Genomic DNA, 21,548 nt, shown 5'->3' with positions numbered 1-21,548 from the left:
CTATTACTGTCACTAACGGATAAATGATTCAGACACTGGGGTGGTTCTCCTCTCATGACATGGGAAGTAAGGACAACAGGACTTGCTAATTCTAACAAAATGAACATTTAAATTTGCAGGAAATTACAGTGTAACCAAGTACTTTATAAAGAGAAAAATGTATTTCAATCACAACTAGTAAAAAACTTAAAATATTTCTATTTTATTATAAATTCACCAATAAAAACATTTTTATCAAATTTGGTTAATATACAGGATACATATTTATTCTAGTTCTTTTGGAAAATTTAGACCCCCAAGATCATTATTAGTATTGGACAAGGCAGCTATTGCTTACCTGTGTAAGGTAAGGTTATTTATAAGGATAACTAAGGTTATTTCTAGATTTAGTAGTATATTATTATAGAGGACATAATATGACCCACCATGTGCTAAAAGCAGCCTATTTTAATAGGATTCTCCATAAATTACTACTTATAAATAAGAAGATAATACAGCCACACACTATTAGATCTATCAGAGAGAAAATACAGAACATTTGCTAGAAGTCAACCAAAAGTTGTACCAGTTACTTTAAATATTATGTCTTGTTTTATCTCTGACCATACTGTGATACATATAGTATCCCAATTTGCTACTCAAGAAAGTGATTCTCAGCAAGATTAAGAAATGTACACATAAGTACACATTCAGGCTGTCTACCTGCAAGCAAACTTGTTTTACCCCATGCAAAAACTTTGTATCAGTAAAAGAAGTAATCAGAGATGAAAAAGTACTAAATAGCATAGTAAGAAGGCTTGACTTGTTCTTAAGCAGAGAAGGGCAGTAGTAAAGAAATTTTTAAAATATGTCTGGAAAGGTGAGATTGCTAAATACATAATTTAGGATGCAAAAGATTCTCAGAAATTCTTGAATCCACAAAACCAGTGCCAACAGAGTCTGAAAAAGCAGTGATTTCCCCAAAATCAAAAAGCTGACAAGTGGCCATACAGGAAACCAATCCAGGGGATGCCTACATTTCATTATCAAGCTTTGATTAAGCACTTGCTGCACACAAAGTACTGGGCTGAGCTACAGAGACAGAAAAGTCCACAATACATCCCCGAGGAGATCTGAGCCCACCCTTGGAATGGGAGCAACCCTGAGCTGTCCATGAATCACCTCACTGCTTGTGGAAGGGTCTTTCTTTCTCCACACTGCAGACTTCTTCCAGAGAAGCTAGTCTCAGAGCAAATTCCCATTTATGTACTACGGGATATAAATATTTTCTAGATCAGCCATTTCCATAACCCTCCAATAATGCTTGGGATTTTATTCAGAATGTTGACCCTAAATTTATTTTATTCATGTGTTTCCTTGGGCGGCATCTTTCTGCAACATAGGTTTTTATTTCAGTGAGACACACTAGGATATTGTATGTGTATACACATTTATTACTGTCCTCTCGTGGATAGAATCACAGACCAGCCTACTAAAAATACTAGTTACCTTCTCATAAAAAACCTGGGAGCAAACCACAGAACATTATGCTTTCCAGACCTGGTGAATGCAAGTCAGAAAACTGGTTAGACAAAATGTGGCTTCAAAGCCCGGTGTCCTCTCTCACTGCGTCTTCCACCAAGCATGCCTGCCGTGATGGTCCTGCCACAATAGCCTTCTCCCTGTTAACATTCCATTATACCTTTAAAAATTAAATTCTCATGAATTACAAAAACAACACAAAGTTGGCTTTTATGCCTTCATGTGGTGTTTAAATCTACTTAATGCTTGATAGGGGATTTTGAATAGATACGCAATTTGAAACATCATCATCAAAGTGGGTGAAATAGAGTTATTTCCAAAGCTGCCATAAACTTATTTCTAATGTGACAATGACAAGATCATTTCTAACTTTAACTGTCAGGTGATCTTTATAGTGACTGGGAGAACATGGACACATCAGATGTTTAAAAGGTGAGCTATGTTTATCCTCCAAATTTGTGTGTACATACTTCAATATAACTGACAATCTAATGCATTTTTAAGCAGATGGATACCAAGACTTACAATACTTGGTTTTACTTTGAGCAAGAACATTTAAATACTTTGTAGGTTTCTCATCTGTGAAGTCACTCAGATTTTTTTTAAAGTTTAAGAGAAATAAGGTTTCTTGAGTGCTTTGCTCTCTTCATGGAAATGATAGACTCCCTTACCCATTAATCCCAATACCACCAAAACTTCATTCTAAAATTCAAAGCAATATTTAATAAGCTTGTTTGCCATCATTTTCAAAATACTTTGGTAAAAGCAAATCATAAAGAGCACTGAATATGTTACCAGCTCCATATAACTATGAAAGCTGCTAAGAAGCTTATGGTTTTGGTTTTCTTCAAAAAAGAAAAGTTCCACATATAATTTTATGGATTGTTGGGTGCCCTTTCCTCTGTCACTTTTTAACGGTGCTAATTAACAAAGATGAGATGTGCTCTTTTTAATGCCTTCTCTAACATTTATTATACTCGTTTCTTTATGAGAGTGTTTTCCCTATCTAGACATTTTCTTTCATTAACTATAAGAAGTTGGCACAAATCTTAGCTATTTAAATGACTTCATGAATTTCTATGACTCACATCAGTCTTTGTGAAATTTCATACTATCTGTAGTACAACAACTTTAGGGCACCAGATATTAATACTTTCAAGTGCCTATCATTTTAAAAGGTTTCCATTTTAGTGTTTAGGAGATTAACCAGAACATAAAACTCATTAGAAGGTCAGAATATAATGTACCCCACACTGTCTTTCAGCTTCAAATGGAACTTTATAAACTCCAGAAAAGCCAACATAGTAGAAATCAATTTTCAAACAGGTGGATTTTTACGCTTTCTTTCTCTTCCTGTCGTATCAGCCCATCCAGAATGAATTACTTTCAAACCTGAATCGTGCAATCTGGTGAATGAGCAAATTATTGGTAAAAAGGACTGCCTGTGGGCATCATTGTATGATTCACCCACTTTGATGATGATGTTTCAAATTGCATATCTACTCAAAATCCCCTATCAAGCATTAAGCAGATTTAAACACCACATGAAGGCACAAAAGCCAACTTTGTGTTGGCCTAGCTTTTCAAGTTAGTCTTGAAATGTTTACTCTACCCAAAAGAAAGAGAGAGAGAGAGGAAATAATGCTAAAGGTTAACTTTCTATTCACAACTCGAGGCCTTAAATTTTAATCCAGGTAAATGTGGAGCCATATGTCTAGTCTGTATCTGTTGCCCAGAGTATTAATACTGGCCCTTCAATTCTCAAAACTGCTCATCTGAATTACAAAACTTTCCCTAATTGTGGGTAACAAGACAATAATGCAAATAGCATATATATTAATTTGTATAGATTAGTGAACTTTTCTTCCAAGATAATTGTGGCAGAAAGTGCAAGTGTGCCATATTTACACCCAAAATGAGACACTGAATGCATTTGTTTTATTTTTGTCTGTAACTCAATAATGTAATTTGGGATTGGGAGGGAGACAAACCATAAGTGACTCTTAATCTCACAAAACAAACTGAGGGTTGCTGGGGGGAGGGGGTTTGGGAGAAGGGGGTGGGATTATGGACACTGGGGAGGGTATGTGCTTTGGTGAGTGCTGTAAAGTGTGTAAACCTGGTGATTCACAGACCTGTACCCCTGGGGATAAAAACATATGTTTATAAAAAATAAAAAATTAAAACAAACAAACAAACAAACAAACAAAACTCAGTGGAACTGAATACTTTTTTATATAGACCATTTATTCCCTAGTCTTTGATAAATTTTCAGCATTAAGCACTTAATAAAAGCAAAGAAAGGAAAATCAAAATTATCTCTAATGCTACTCCCTAGAGTTCTTGCCCATATTTCTCTATAATTAGATACATATTTAGACAAAATTAGGATTATACTGCTCATAGATTTATACCCTGTTTTTTTCACTTATCATATCATGAATATTTTACTGATTAAATATTCTCTGAAATATAATTTCAATGTCTACATAATGTTCCAAAGACGTTGCTATTTACTTAACCATTGCCCTAATATTGCTCATTTAGGAGACTGCAAATGCTTTCCTATTGTATAACTTTCTCAGTAGTTACTTATATAGGACATTAATTAGATTAAATCTCCATTTAAATTTCCTTGCAAGACAAAGTACATAATATATTTTTAAGAGCATTCATTTTAAGATAAAATCATACTGGTTTTTTCCTGATGGTTAAAGTTTTGAGGGTATTCCTCTTTTCCTCTACATTTTCCTTTCCTTTAATAATATACAGAGAATGATCTAGCAGACCTCTCTGTATGAATATCCCACAGGTATTTTCAGTCTCAAATGCCCAAAACTGAATGGTTTTCAGATCCCTCCAGATCTCTTTCTCTCTCCCATGCCCTAGTAAAAGGTACCTTCCCAGCTGGAACCCTGAGCTTATCTAGCATGTGGTCATTCTCCTAGCAGTCATTTGCCCTTTCTGTCCCCCACCCCCACTCAGAGCCTCATCCGTTCTTGCCAGGACCACTGCCATAGCTTAACCCACGGACTCCTTATCTCCAGTCCAAAGTCCTTCTTTCTTAGTCTCCTCAGAATCAACAAAACGATATTTCTGAAACTTAATTCTTATAGTCAAATAACTACAGTTAGAATTGTCAGCCAACTTTGTTGCCTACAAAGTAAAATCTGAGGTCCTTTCATTTGTTTTTAAACATTTATTTTTTAGAGGGTGGAGGAACAAAGGAAGAGTGAGTCACTAGCAGACTCTGTGCTGAGCATGGAGCCCAGTGAGAAGGGAAAGGCTCAATCTCAAAATCCTGAGATCAGGACCTGGGCTGAAACCCAGAGTCAGAGGCTTAACCAACTGCACCACCCAGACACCCCTTAGGTCCTTTAAATGGTGTGTAAGATACATCACAATATCATTTCTTTCTCCTAAACCAGCTTCAATCTCCCGTCCTTCTGCTAAATGAGAGCAACAGTAGACATGGAGTTCCACAAATATTCCAAGTCCTCGCCTGCCATTTCTACATTTATTTTTCTTTCTTTTCTAATGCATTTATTCCCTCTTCCCCATCTACACCTATGAAACTCTAACTTACCCTGTAAGTATGAGCTCAAAATTACAGCTCCTCAGGAAGGTTCTTCTCTGACATGCACCTTCTCTGACATTTTTTTAAAGATTTATTTATTTGAGAGTGTGCGTGTGTGTGTGTGTGTGTGTGTGTGTGTGTGTATGCACATATGCGCGTGCACAGGGGGAGAGGAAGAGGGAAAGCAGACTCCCCACTGAGCATGGAGCCCAACCTGGGATTCCACAACCCTGAGATCATGACCTGAGCTGAAACTAAGAGTGGACGCTTAACTGACTGAGCCACCCAGGCACCCCCTCCTCTGACATTCTTAATACTATGGTTTATATACACCAATCATAATATCAATTATTTATAATAAACTAGTATAAACTAGTGCAAGTTTATTGTAAATAATACATATTTACAGGGGCCGAAGCTTAGCAGAGTTATGACACTCCATGGATGATCAATAATAAATGTTGAATGAATGAAACAGAATTGAGAAAGATCTGAGGACTTGAGAATTCAGCTGGCTCAGGTACCCAGTAAAGAACTTAAATACAGCCAGGAATGTTAAACCTCCTGTCTCTGGAAACCACTCTTCCATTTTGAATTGTTAAGGTAAGTGCTCTCTAATGAAAGTATAATGCAAGTGACTTAAAATCATTCTAAACTTTCTACTAACTATGTTTGAAAGAGTAAAATAAAAACAGGTGAAATCTTATTATCATTTTTAACTCACCATGTCCCAAATATCACTTCAAAATGAAAATCAATATAAATGGAATTAAGAAGCTATTTTATATTTTTTATACTAAGCCTTCTGATTCTACTGGGTATTTTTTTTTAAGATTTTATTTATTTAGAGAGAGACAAAGATAGAGTGTGTGCTCACATGTGTGTGGGCGGGGACAGAGGAAGAGAGAGAATCCCAAGGAGACTCCCCCTTGAATGCAGAGGTCTATGGGGCTCGATACCCACTACCCTGTGATCATGACCCCTGCCAAACTGAAGAGTCAGATACCCAGCTGACTGAGCCACCCAGGTACCCCTCCATTGTGTATTTTTAATTCTCAACCCATTTCAAGTTGGACAGCTAATTTTTAAGAAGATATTTGATCTGTATTTTAATTTCATAAAACTTAACATTTTAAAAAAGTAGGTTCTAAGTTGTTGCAAACCTACTTAATTTTTTTCCAGTACTAAGTACCCACTTAAACTAAAATTTAAAGTCATTGGTATTTAGTAAGATTGAAAATTCAGTTCCTCAGTCCTACTGTGCTCAAGTGTTCCATAAGCACATGTGACTAACTGCTACCATATTAGACAATGCAGTTCTAGAAGTTCTTTCTCATAAGCCAAAAGGTCTCCCTCCTGTGTTTTACTCGTTATTTCTAATATTATACCCTGGGAAAAAATTATAACTCCAACTCACATGTATCATCAGGCAATTTGTGAAGAACAGAGGAAATTTTTAAAAATAAACTTACTGCCTATTTGATTAGGGTACAGTTTGGCAACCTAAGGCTTATTTGCCAAATGTTGTCAGTTATTGAGATATTTGGAATACCATTCAGTAATCTCAGGTAATTTATATGGTATTCATCAAAAGTCAGTCTTAGGAAATACAAATTTCTTTACAACTCATTCTTTCCAAATTTGCAGATACTTGTTAAAAACAACTAACTTAGGAAATTAACCATGCATATCTTTATTGATAGAGTGGCCTCAAATAAGCTACATTCCACATACTTTGAGAGGAAAAAAATGCCTGATGTGGAAGCAAGCCCCCATAGTCCCATCGTTGAAATGCCTATGATTGTCTCGGCAATGACTGCAGATTCAGTAACATCACAACAGATTTTAGCCAGTCCTCTGAGACTCCAGCAAACTGTCCTTACTTGAATTGAATCTGAAATCTTGAGAGACTGAAAAAGAGGTCAGTGTGGAAGCAGATGGGCTTTTGGGAGACCCACTGAAGCAATACTGAAGCAGTCTTAAAGTGTCTGCTGCTTTCTCCTTTCGTCATCCTTCTTTGCCTGCCTGCCTGACTGCCTTCTTAACGATTCTTCTCTTGAGTCATTGGAAAGTTGTTTGAGGGATTCTGACTACCTTTCTAAGCTTGGTAAATTCCAAGGTGGGACCAATTAGGTAACAAAAACCTAAAAGGAAAAAAGAAAGAAAAGGAGCTAAGAGTGCCATTTTAAAACCCTCTAGACTCATCCAGACTCAAGCAATGTGCATAGCAAATAAATGACCTACCAGCTGTAGATTTGCTCTTTATAGTAGTGATTAACATAACGGCAAAGGGATGGGCGTCTGGGTGCCTCAGTAGACTAAGTGCCTGCTTTCGGCTCAGGTCATGATCCCAGGGTCCTGGGATCCAGTCCAGCGAGGGTTCCTCACTTGGTGGGGAGTATGCGTCCCCCTCTGCTCCTTCCTCACTCATGCTCATGTTCGTGCACACGTGTGCTCTGTCACAAAAAAAATAAATAAAATCTTTAAAAAAAAAAAAAAAAGGATGGTACAGGGCACCTAAAGTGGTACAGTTGGTTAAGTGTTCGATTCTTAATTTTGGCTCAGACTGTGATCTCAGGGTCCTGATATCCAGCCCACATGGGGCTCTCTTCTCAACCAGGAGTCTGCTTGCCTCCCTCTCCCTCTGCCCCAACCCTGCTTGCACACACACACACACACACACACACACACACACATTCTCTCACTCGTTTACCCACTTGCACTCTCTCGGAAATAAATAATTTTTTTTAAAAAATGGTACAATATGAAACAGATAAAGGTTTTTAGTAAGTGAGATGCTACCTTGAAAAAGACAAAGAACCTTAACAAGGAGACTGACCTTCGCGTCATAGGTAGACAAAGTAAAACAAAACAAATTTCATAAATAAGCCAAAAAAGAGAAAACAGTCTCACAGAACAAACTTGTTCTTAATTCTTTGGTCCAGTAAGTTTAAAAATATAAAGATAAACTTAAATGACTTTCCTTTGTAAAGGACAGGGGTCAGCAAACTTTTCCTATAAAGGGTCAGACAGTAAATATAGCCCTTTGTTATGTTCTACTTTGTTAGAAAACAAAGATGATCTTTCAATTAAGGAATGGGAAGTCTGAAAATGTGGACTTTATTTGTGTCTCAGGGTATATGTCTATTTACTAAGCCTCATGGAATTTGGTCTTTTTACTTGAACAGATAAAATCCTAACTCTTAAGCACCTGTGTAGTTTGGCAACTTTGCTTCTGAAGCACTATTCAGGGTACTCAGGGAACAACTGGTGTTCAGAGAGACATTAAAAGAAATGTTAAATGCTATTTAAGGTTTTGTGAGTCTGCGTTATTTTTATATATGGAAAAGAATGAGGCTCTTGAGACATTAACCCTGTTGAGAAGAAAATGGAATATTTGAATTGTATCACGCTACAGTGCTTTACTATAAAGTTAAGGCATTCAGGGCTCTTCCATACCAGAGAGTGGTAGATACAGTGTTAACCATGATTATAGACCTATGTCCTACTTCAGCTGGGTGGCAGAAAGGAAAGAAGAGGGGCCAGAGACTGTTAGTATAATTTACATGACATATAATTTATCCAACAAATGATAATGACATTTTTTCCACTTCAAAAATCATTACACTCATTGTGATTCACGAAGTAGTAAATGCAGTAGGGATGGCCAATCTGTAGCACATGTGTGCCTATGGCTTCCCTCCATGCCTAAAGTAGTTGTCATTTATTGATTACAGTGCATTTTTCTTCCAAGCCAAAAGGGGCCTCAGAATTCTTTTGAACATGGCCTTAACGCCAGTCACTTCCAAAATTAGAATTGGTACCAAAGGTCAATCCAGACTACAGAATTATTAGCAGCAAATGGGAGGTGGGGGAGCATTGTTAAACATAAGCATATGAAATCACTGAGCAAAATGAAGCACTTCATCTATTAATGCTTCCCCTAATGCTCTGTGATTATCAAAGTTGATTTAATGGAGTGTGCTGAGCACTCTTAAGCCTGGGAACCTAACAGAATGCTGACAATTTGAAACTTAAGCTTAGGAACTTCAATGCTGTTCCTCAAACAAAAAAGTCACAACTGGTGAGTTTATGAAGGACATGGATTCTGTATGTCAGCATGTGTGTGTGTGTGTATGTGTGTATTTATATTGCAGTATAATTAACATACAGTGTTATACTAGTTTCAGGCATATTAAGAAGTGATTCAACAAATCTATATATTACTTAGTGCTCATTGTGATAAATGTACTCTTAATCACCATCACCTATTTCAACCCCACTGAACTCCCCTCTGGTAACCATCAGTTTGTTCTCTACAGTTAAGAGTGTGTTTGTATCTTTTTTTCTTGGCTCATTTGTATAGTTTCTTAAATTCTACATGTGTAAAATCATATGGTATTTGTCTTTTTCTGTCTGAATTATTTTAGTATTTTACCCTCTAAGTCTATCTAAGTTGTCACAAATGCTAAGATCTCATTTTTTATGGCTTAATAATATTCCATGGTATATATACATCTTTTCATGTGTTCGTTGGACATCTGTATGCCTTCTTTGAAAAAACAGCTATTCAGGTTCTCTGCTCGTTTACTTTTCTTTTTTTTTTTTTAAGATTATTTATTTATTTATTTGACAGAGAAAGATCACAAGTAGGCAGAGAGGCAGGCAGAGAGAGAGAGAGGGAAGCAGGCTCCCCGCTGAGCGGAGAGCCCAATGCGGGACTCGATCCCAGAACCCTGAGATCATGACCCGAGCAGAAGGCAGCAACTTAACCCACTGAGCCACCCAGGTGCCCCCTCTGCTCGTTTTCTAATTGGATTATTTGGGTTTTTGTTATTGCGTTTTTAAGTCCTTTATACACTTTGGATATTAATCCCTTATTAAATATATCACTTGCAAACATATTCTCCCATTCAGTAAGTTGCCTCGTCTTTTTGTTGAAGGTTTCCTTCACTGTGCAAGAGTTTTTATTTTGGTGTGGTCCCAATAGTTTAGGTTCGCTTTTGTTTTCCTTTCCTCAGAAGACATACCTAGATAAATGCTTCTATGGCCAATGCCAAACAAATTGCTTCTCATTTATTTTTTCTAGGAGTTTTATGGTTTCGGGTCTCACATTTAGGTCTTTAATCCACTTTGGGGTCTGTTTTTCATTTTTTGTGGATGGTGTATGAAAGTAGTCCACCTTCATTCTTCTGCATGGGAAAATCTCTGGTTTTCCCAACGCCATCTGTTAAAGAGACTATCTTTTCCCTATTGTATATTTTTGCCTCCTTTGTCAATGTGTACTTAGAGTTAAGATGCAATTGACATAATCATGAATAGCGGAAAAAAGGTGATATTGTGGAAAACAATGTGAAAGAAACGAAGTCAGGTATTCATTGTACCAAAACCAAAACTATCATATGACATTTACATTTTATCTCAATGTATTTTTGAGTAATGTGAATGATGATAACATTAACATATCTCTCAGAACACATTCTTTAAGTATGAGTTGTGCTTATATTTATAAACTTTGTGGAAGGGATCTTTTAGATGCACTTTGACCAACTCTGTTTCATTGATGAAGTAATGGGTACAGTCTCCAAATACAGCTAGTGGTTCATGATTTTAGAACTAAAATTCAGGACTTTGATATCTCTAACCATTTTTTTTCACTATTCATATCATTTGTCCATATTTTTTGTGTAGTTTATATACATTTTAAAATTTATCTGATCTATGCTTTAATCAATTGTCAGAAGTTCCAACTGTAATATCGAAGATTATAATTGGGGGTAAACATACATTGGCCACCATACTAAATTTTTCTCCATTCCAACTAAAAGCATTTTTCCACTGTTATAAAATATCACAGATTTCTTATTTCGAATCAAGAGAAGCATGATTCAGTGTAATAATGTGCCTCAACTCAATTAAACATAATTATACTCGCCAACTGGAAATGACACTGTAGAAAGGAAGTCTGCACTATCATTTACTTTCCTTAGTACATGTTTAGCTGTAGGCACCGAGGCATGAAATGGCTAACAACATTCATTATTGTTTTGGGTTCTCTAGGATTCTGTTCACAATTTCCACCAAAGCTACGCTACCAGAATAATATACAATATACTACTAACAAGCATATTATTATAGTCCTAAAACAGTAAGTACCTCACAAAATATAAATTTAGAGATATCAGTGTGTGTGTGTGTGTGAGATACATATATATATTACATGAATAGGAAACAAATGTTTCCTTTGGTATATAAACTCTTACTATCTTAATATTCTTATACATTATAATAATACTACATAAAACCACAAAAACTTGCAAAATATTCACCATTCAAACCAAACCCTGCTATAAGGAATCTGCTAATTCAAGCCAGTGGAGAAGTTGATGCTGTGCTAGAGTTCAGTTGATAAGAGAAGTGCACTGTATCCCCATTTTTCTCCTAATGGGATCCAGCTCTTTATCCTCATCAGCTTCTGTACTCTTTCCTGTAACATCCCCTCCTAGGTACCAGCTTTCTGCAGTCAGTAATTCTAAAATACGTAGGGAGATGCCAAACAAAAACAAAAACACAAAAAAACAATTTAAGAATCAAGGTAATACTGAAGTATAAACTTATAGACTTAAACTCTCAGAACTCAAAACATATTGTAAAGCTAGACTCATTCAATGTAATATTACACAGCAAAAATATGGTAATGTGAAAAAACATACAGTAATAGGTTACCAAGATATGATGCTGAGATCCCAGTTTCAAAATATATTTTTTACATGCAGAGGAACTTAAGAGACTTTTACTTATCCCAGTGTTATGCAACATTAGTCCCACTTTCAGAAAATTTATTTTGAGTCCCCCCCTTTTTTTTCTTATTTAAATCCTGCCATAGAATTGACTGATAAGTCACAAACAATGCAGTCAGGAGGCAGCTTCCTCTTGGTCACCTCTTTTAGCATCTTGCTTTGCCTAGCACCTGCCCTTCCCGAAACTCATACCTGCGAACTAAATGAAGGTGCAAACGCTTAGGCATTTCAACACAACACAGGACACTCTGATGGACACTATTCACTGAAGCTTTGTCAGGTCAGCTTCACAGTTTAACTTCTTTCTCTGTCCAATCCTCTCTCCTCCTTCCATTAACAGATATAGAACACTACGTAGCATTTTACAATCCAAACTTCTTCTCAGCACTTGTCTTTGGAGAGCCCAGTCTCTCACGGAAAACCAGTGAATGAGGGAGGAGCAAGATGGCAGAAGAGGAGACCGAAATATCATCAGGTCCCAGGAGCTCAGCTAGTTATCAGACCACTCTGAAACACCTGAAAACTCAACAGGAGATAGAAGAGAGGAAGAGCAGCGATTCTAGAAATAGAAAATTGACCACTCTCTGGAAGGTAGGACACGCGTGAATCCGAGGCAACATTTGGGAAGATAGACCACGGGGGAGGGCCAGCTCCTGGCAAGTGAAAGAGCAGGGCAGCACAGAATTTTAACTTTCAGAAGTCTGCCTCCCTGAGGGATGCTGTTCCAGAGGCTAAGTGGGAGGTGGAACCCTCAAGGGGACAGTGTGGTTTTAGGTACTGTGAAGTCACAGAAAGATCAGGGATGCCTGAGTACAACAAAGCTCCAAGGTATCAGAGGGGTGAAGCCTGCAACAGAGACAGAGCTGAGGAGGGGCTTTCAGGTCAGGATTACCTTAAACCATGAACCAAGGCACAGTCAGACCACTGCTCTTCAAGCAGGGACCCGACAAGTGGCAGATCTGGAGAAACCCCCTCCTTCCTCCTCCTGGAGGAGCAGCGTGGGAGTACACCACAGGAATCTGCTGGGTTTGGAGACTCTAAATGGGGCTGTGCACCAGAGATAGAAAACTCAGTCACAGGCCAGGTGAGCATGGAGCAGAGCCAGAGACCAGGGAAACGGGACGGATAGACTGCTTTTCTCTGAGGATGCAGTGAAGAGTGAGGTCCTGAGCTCTCAGCTCCTCTGGGCCAGAGATTGGAAGGCCACCTTCTTCATCCTGTCCTCCAAAGCTGTATGGAAAGCATTTAGGGAATACTGTTATGCTGGAAATAAAAAAAAAAAAAAAAAAGCTCCCGAGAGTGAACCCAAGCAGATTGCTTAGCCTGGCCCCTAAAAGGGTGGTGCAATTTTGCCTTAGGCAAAGACTTTTGAGAATCACTGCAACAGGCCCTTCCGCCAAAAGATCGGCATGAACATCCAGCCAAGATCAATGACAACTACGAAAATCCAGAGCTAGGGGAATACAGCACATAAAATTCATGGATTGTTTTCCCCCATCATCCCTTAGTCTTTAATAGTTAAATTTTTAAATTTTTTTCTTTTGCTATTTTTTTTTTAATTTTTCCTCTTTCCTATTTTAACATTTTTAAACTATTTTATTTTATCAATACTTTAAAAAAATCTTTTAAAATTTTCATTGTTGGTCATATTATAGCTCTTCATTGTAATAAACCTTATTTTTTGTGTACATATAGGTTTTTTTTTCCTTAAAATTTTGGGATACAATTTCTTCTAATAGATCAAAAGATACCCTAAATCTAGCACATGCCTTTGTTTTAGTCTCCAGTCTGATCACATGCTTTCCTCTTTTTTTTCTTTTTTCAACCAACTTCTTATCAATTCCTTTTTTAGAATCTTCTTTAATTTTCATCTTTACAGGTATATTCCATCCCTTCATCATTATCCTTTTTTTTGTATATATGTAAGTTTTTCCTTCTTTAAAATTTTGGGAGGCAGGGGCGTCTGGGTGGCTCAGTGGGTTGAGCCTCTGCCTTCGGCTCAGGTCATGATCTCAGGGTTCTGGGATCGAGTCCCGCATCGGGCTCTCTGCTCGGCAGGGAGCCTGCTTCCTCCTTCCTCTCTCTCTGCTTGCCTCTCTGCCTACTTGTGATCTCTCTCTGTCAAATAAATAAAATCTTTAAAAAAAAATTTTTTTGGAAGGCAGTTCTTCTATCAGACCAGAATAAATCCAAAATCAAGAGTGTGGCTCTGTTCTATTCACCAGTCTAAAATTAATATATATATTATATATATATATAAAATATAAATATAATATATATATTTTCCCCCTTTCTTCACCCCCTGGTTTTGGATCTCTTCTGATTTGGTTAGTGTAGATTTTTCTGGGGTCATTGCTACCCTTTTAGTATTTTGTTCTCTCATTCATCTATTCTTATCTGGATAAAATGGCAAGGTGGAAAAACTCATGATAAAAGAAAAGAATAAGAGGCAGTACTGAAGGCTAGGAACCCAATCAATAGGGATGTTAGTAATATATCAGAACTAGAGCCCAGAATGACAATTATCAAGGTGCTAGCTGGGCTTGAAAAAGGATGGAAAATACTAGAGAATCCCTTCCTGGAGAAATAAAATCCCTTTCTAGAGAAATCAAAGAACTAAAATCTAACCAAGTTGAAGTCAAAAAAGCTATTAATAAGGTGCAATAAAAAATGAAGTCTCTTGCTGCTAGGATAAATGAGGCAGATGAGAGAATTAATGGTATAGGAGACCAAATGATAGAGAATAAGGAAGCTGAGCAAAAGAGACACAAACAGGGGCACGTGGGTAGCTCAAGTGGGCTAAGCCTCTGCCTTTGGTTCAGGTCATGCTCTTAGGGTCCTGGGATTGAGTCCCACAACGGGCTCACTACTCAACGGGGAGCCTGCTTCCCCCCCCCTTTCTTTGCCTGCCTCTCTGCCTACTTGTGATCTCTCTCTCTCTGTCACATAAATAAAATCTTTTTAAAAAAAGAGAGAGGGAGTGACACAACTACTGGACCACAAGGGGAGAATTCGAAAGACAAGTGATACCATAAGATGAAACAATATTAGAATAATTGGAATCCCAGAAGAAGAAAGAGAGGGGCAGAAGGTATATTGGGGCAAAAAATAGCAGAGAATTTCCCTAATTTGGTAAAGGGAAAAAGCATCAAAATACAGGAGGCACAGAGAAACCCCCTCAAAAATCAATAAAAATAGGTCCACAATCCATCATCTAATAGTAAAACTTAAAAGTCTTAGTGACAGAAAATCCTGAAAGCAGCTAGTGACAAGAGGTCTGTAACATGCAACAGTGCACTGAACGAGAAAAATAAACAGCCAAGAATACTACATCCAGCTTGACTGTCACTGATAATAGAAGGAGTGAGAAAAGTCTTCGAGGACAAACAAATATTAAAAGACTTTGCAAACACCAAACCACTCTTACGGGAAATATTGAAAGGGCTCCTGTAAGCAAAGAGAGCGCCTAAAAGTAACAGACAGGAACAGAGACAATATACAATAACAGTTACCTTAAAGGCAATACAATGTCGCTAAATTCATATCTTTCAGTAGTTACCCTGAATGTAAATGTCCTAAATTCCCCAATCAAAAAACACAGGGTATCAGAATGGACAAAAACACAAGACTCATCAATATGCTGTCTACAAGAAACTCATTTTAGACCAAAAGATACCTCCAGATTTAAAGTGAGGGGTGGAAAACAATTTACCATGATAATGGACATCAAAAGAAAGTTGGGGTGGCAATCCATATATCAGATAAATTAGATTTTAGCCAAAGGCTATAATAAGAGAGGAGGAAGGACACTATGTCATACTTAATGGGTCTGTCCAACAAGAAGATCTAACAATTTTAAATATCTATGTCCCTAACATGGGAGTAGCCAATTATATAAACTAATTAATAACAAAATCAAAGAGACACATCAACAATAATACAATAGTAGTAGGGGAATTTAACACCCGCATCACTGACATGGACAGATCTAAGCCAAAGATCAACAAGGAAATAAAAGCTTAAATGACACACTGGATCATATGGACATCACAGATATATTCAGAACATTCCATCCCAAAACAACACAATACACCTTCTTCTCTAGGGCATATGGAACACTCTCCAGAATAGATCACATCCTGAGTCACAAATCAGGTCTCAACCAGTACCAAAAGATTGGGATCATTCCCTGCATATGTATTCAGACCACAATGCTTTGAAACTAGAACTCAACAATAAGAGGAAAGTTAGAAAGAACTCAGATACATGGAGGTTAAAGACCATCCTACTAAAGAATGAATGGGTCAACCGGGAAATTAAAGAGAAATTTTTAAAAATACATGGAAACAAATGAAAATGAAAGCACAACTGTTCAAAATCTTGCAGACACAACAAAAGTGGCCCCAAGAGGAAAGTATATAGCGATACACGCCTTTCTCAAGAAACAAGAAATGTCTCAAGTACACAACCTAACCCTATACTTAAAGGAGCTGGAGAAAGAACATCAAAGAAGGCCTAAACCCAGAAGGAGAAGAGAAATAAAAAAGATCAGAGCAGAAATCAATGAAACAGAAACCAAAAGAATAGTAGAATACATAAATGAAACTAGAAAGCTTGTTCTTTGAAAGAAATAATACAATTGATAAGCCCTTGGCCAGACTTAACAAAAAGAAAAGAGAAAGGACCCAAATTAATAAAATCATAAATGAAAGAGGAGATATCACAACTAACACCAAAGAAATACAAACAATTATAAGAATGTATTATGAGCAACAACACACCAGCAAATTTGACAATCTGGAAGAAATGGATGCATTCATAGAGACATATAAACTACCAATACTGAACTAGGAAGAAATAGAAAAACTGAATAGACCCATAACCAGTAAGGAGATTGAAGCAGTCATCAAAAATCTCCCAACAAACAGGAGCCCAGGGCCAGATGGCTTCCCAGGGGAATTCTACCAAACATTTAAAGAACAATTAATACCTATTCTCCTGAAATTGTTCCACAAAAATAGAAATGGAAGGAAAACTTTCAAATTCATTTTATGAGGCCAGCATTATGAGGCCAGATCCCAAAGACCTTAATTCCTGGGCTGCAAGGCTGGTTCAACAGCCACAAACCAATGTGATACAGTACATTAATTAAAAAAAAAAGAACAAGAATCATATGATATTTTCAATAGATGCTGAAAAAGCATTTGACAAAGTACAGCATCCTTTCTTAATCAAAACTCTTCATAGTGCAAGGATAAAGGGTACATGCCTCAATATCATCAAAGCTATCTATGAAAAACCCACAGTGAATATAATTCTGAATGGTCAGGAACACAGCAGGGATGACCACTATCACCACTGCTATTCAACATAGTACTAGAAGTCCTAGCCTCAGCAATCAGACAACAAAAAGAAATAAAAGGCATGTGAATTGGCAAATAAGAACTCAAACTCTCACTCTTGGCAGATGATATGATACTTTATGTGGAAAATCCAAAAGACTCCACTCCAAAACTGCTAGAACTCATACAGGAATTCAGTAAAGTGTCAGGATATAAAATCAATGCACAGAAATCAGTTGCATTTCTATACACCAGCAGCAAGACAAAAGAAAGAGAAATTAAAGAGTTGATCCCATTTACAGTTGCACCCAAACCATAAGATACCTAGGAATAAACCTAACCAGACCTATAACTAGACCCTGAATATCCAAAGGAATGTTGAAAAAGAAAACCAAAGTTGATGGCATCACAATTCCAGACCTCAAGATCTATTAGAAAGCTGTAATCATCAAGACACTATGGTACTAACACAAAAATAAACCCATAGATCAGTGGAACAGAATAGAGAGCCCAGAAATGGACCATCAATTCTATGGTCAACTAAACTTCCACAAAGCAGGAAAGAATGTCCAATGGAAAAAAGATGGTCTCTTCAACAAATGATTTTGGGAAAATTGGACAGCCACAAGCAGAAGAATGAAGTTGTAACATTTCCTTACACCACACATAAAAATAGACCCAAAATGATGAAAGACCTTAATGTGAGACACGAATCCATTAAAATCCTTGGGGAGAATACAGTCAGCAACCTCTTTGACCCCAGCAGAAGCAACTTCCTCCTAGAAACATCACCAAAGGCAAGGGAAGCAAGGGCAAAAATGAACTATTGGGACTTCATCAAGATCAAAAGCTTTTGCACAGCAAAGGAAACAATCCACAAAACCAAATGACAACTGACAGGATGGGAGGAGATATTTGCAAGTGACATATCAGATAAAGGGCTAGTATTCAAAATCTATAAACTTATCAAACTCAACACCCAAAGAACAAATAATCCAATCAAGAAATGGGCAGAAGACCTGAACAGACATTTGGCAAAGAAGACATCCAGATGGCCAACAGACACATGAAAAAGTGCTCCATATCACTCAGCATCAGGGAAATACAAGTCAAAACTTGAGGTTTTTTTGACAATGAGATACCACCTCACACTAGTCAGAATGGCTAAAATTAACAAGTCAGCAGATGACAGATGTTGACGAGGATGCGGAGAAAGGAGAACACTCCTACATTGTTGGTAAGAATGCAAGCTAGTACAGCACTCTGGAAAACGGCATGGAGGTTCCTCAAAACACTGAAAATAGAGCTACCCTATGATCTAGCAATCACACTACTGGGTAAATACCCTGAAGATACAAATGTATCTTCATGTGTAAAGGGGCACGTGCACCTGAATGTTTATAGCAGCAATGTCCACAATAGCCAAACTATGGAAAGAGCCTAGATATCCATCAACAGATGAATGGATAAAGAAGATGTGATACACACACACACACACACACACACACACACACACTCACACACACATACACAGGAATACAATGCAGCCATCAAGAGAAACGAAATCTTGCCATTTGCAATGATGTGAATGGAACCAGTGGGTATTATGCTAAGTGAAATAAGAAGTCAATCAAGAAAGACAATTATCATATGATCTCTCTGATATGAAGAATTTGAGAGGCAGGTTGGGGGTTCGTGGGCAGTAGGTGGGGGAAAATGAAATAAGATGGGATTGGAAGGGAGACAAACCATCAGAGACTTTTTTTTTTTTAAAGATTTTATTTATTTATTTGTTTGACACAGAGAGAGAGAGATCACAAGCAGGCAGAGAAGCAGGCAGAGAGAGAGGAGGAAGCAGGCTCCCCACTGAGCAGAGAGCCCGATGCGGGGCTTGATCCCAGGACCCTGAGATCATGACTTGAGCCAAAGGCAGAAGCTTAACCCACTGAGCCACCCAGGTGCCCCCCATCAGAGACTCTTAATCTCAGGAAACAAACTGAGGGTTGCTGGGTAGGAGGTGGAGGCATGGGGTGCCTGCATTATGGACATTGGGGAGGGCGTATGCTATGGTGAGTGCTGTGGAATGTGTAAGCCTGATGATTCACAGAGCTGTACCCCTGGGGCAAATAATACATTATATGTTCATTAAAAAAATGAAGGAAAAAAAAGAAAAATCGTGAATGAATTGCTCATACAGAAATTTGCACAGAAAAAAACAGGCACTGAAAGGTATATACTATGTACTTCATAAAAACTAATTTCAAAAAAGACAAATAGATTAAAAGAACCATATACTATGGTATGGCCAAATGAGATTTATTCCAGGGATTCTCTATATCTGCAAGTTAATCAATATAATACAACATATTAACAAAACAAAGGATAAAAATCACATGATCATCTTGATAGATGCAGAAAAAGCATTTGGAAAAAAAATTTTTTTAATTATTTTATTTATTTATTTGAGGGAGAGACAGAGAAAGAGAGCATGAGAGGGGAGAAAGTCAGAGGGTGAAGCAGACTCTCCATGGAGCTGGAGCCTGACTCCGGGATCATGACCTGAGCTGAAGGCAGTCGCTTAACCAACTGAGCCACCCAGGTGCCTCCATTTGGCAACATTTAACATCCATTTAAGATAAAAATTCTCAACAAAGCGGATCTAAAGGGAATGTACCTCAATGTAATAAGGGCTATATATGACAATCCCACAGCTAACATCAAACATGGTGAAAAGCTAGAAGTTTTTCCTTTAAGATCAGGAGGAAAAATAAAAAAGATCAGGAATAAGACAAGGATATGAACTCTCATCACTTTTATTCAACATAGTATTGGAAGTTGTAGCCAGAGTATTAAGGCAATAAAGAGAAATAAAATGTATCTAAAGAAACAAAACAAATGAGCAAAAAGAGGGAAAGACAGAGAGAGGCAGACTAAGAAACAGACTCAACTATAGAGAACAAACTGATGGTTACTAGAGGGAGGAGGGTGGGCACATGGATTAAATAGGTGATGGAGGTTAAGGAGTACACCTGTTGCGATGAGCGCTGGGTGCTGTATGGAAGTGTTGAATCACTGTATCATATACCTGAAAGTAATATTACACTGTATGTTAACTAATAGAATTTGAATAAAAACTAACAAAGTCAATATATAAAAATCTGTTGCATTTCTATAAACTAACAACAAACTATCAGAAAGAGAAATTAAGAAAATAGTTCCATATATAATTGCATCAAAAAGAATAAAATACCTAAGGAATAAATTTAACCAAGGAAGTAAAAGACCTGTACACTGCAAACTGTAAGACACTGATGAAAGAAAGTAATGACAACACCAATAAATGGAAAGATATTTCATGCTCATGGACTGGAGGAATGAACATTGTTAAAATGCCCATGTTACCTAAAGCCATTTACAGATTCAGTGCCATCCCTATCAGAATTCCAATACCATTTTTTTACAAAAAGTAGAATCAACAATCCTAAAATCCTTTGGAACCACAAAAGGCCCCCAAAAGCCAAAGCAATCTTGACAGAGAAGAACAAAGACAGAGGCATCATGTGCCTTGATTTCAAACTATATTACAAAGACATAGTAATCCAAACAGTATGGCATTGGCATAAAAACATGCATAGACAAGTGAAACAGAATAGAGAGCCCACAAATAAACCCACACACATATGGCCTATTAATCCACAACACAAGTGGCCAAAATACATATTAGGAAAAGGACAATATCTTCAATAAAGAGTGATGGAAAAACTGGATAGTCACATGCAAAAGAATGAAACTAGACTGCTATCTTACACTATATATAAAAATTAACTCAAAATGGTTTAAGGACTTGAATATAAGACCTAAAACTATAAAATTCCTAGAAGTAAAATGGGCAGAGAACCTGAACAGATGTTTTTCTAACGAAGATGTACAGATATCCAACAGACACATGAAAAGATGCTCAGCCTCACTCCTCATCAGGGAAATGTAAATCAAAACCACAATGAGATATAACTTCACACCTGTCAGAATGGCTATTATCAAAAATGACAAGAAATGACAAATGTCAGTGAAAATGTGGAAAAAAGGGAACTTTCATACACTGTTGGTGGGATGTAAATTGGTGCATCCACTGTGGAAAACAGTATGGAGGTTTCTTTAAAAATTAAAAGCAGAACTACCCTATGATACAGTAATTCCACTACTGGGTACTTACTCTCCCCCCCAAAATCAAACCATGAATTCAAAAAGATACATGCACCCCACGTTTATTGCAGCATTATTTACAATAGCCAAAATATGGAAGTAACC

General features: G+C 37.3%; 1 long non-coding RNA gene across 2 annotated transcripts in view; it reads right to left on the bottom strand.

Moving 5' to 3' along the window:
- Positions 1 to 21,548, bottom strand: part of LOC116591672 — a 275,207-nt gene that overhangs the window by 107,446 nt on the left and 146,213 nt on the right. The window contains exons 4-5 of one of the 2 annotated variants that reach the window (XR_004286105.1): positions 7,343 to 7,554; positions 6,786 to 7,242 (exon numbers count right to left, since the gene is read on the bottom strand). The exons of the other annotated variant lie outside the window; for it this stretch is intronic. This is a non-coding gene — a long non-coding RNA (uncharacterized LOC116591672). Of the gene's footprint in view, positions 1 to 6,785; positions 7,243 to 7,342; positions 7,555 to 21,548 lie in introns of those variants that run through there. 2 annotated transcript variants of the gene reach the window in all.

Source organism: Mustela erminea, chromosome 1, assembly GCF_009829155.1.
Source record: "Mustela erminea isolate mMusErm1 chromosome 1, mMusErm1.Pri, whole genome shotgun sequence".
In the NCBI taxonomy this organism is placed as follows: Eukaryota; Metazoa; Chordata; class Mammalia; order Carnivora; family Mustelidae; genus Mustela; species Mustela erminea.
The sequence above is the reverse complement of the archived record's forward strand: the minus strand, read 5'-3'. Positions and strand labels throughout refer to the sequence as shown.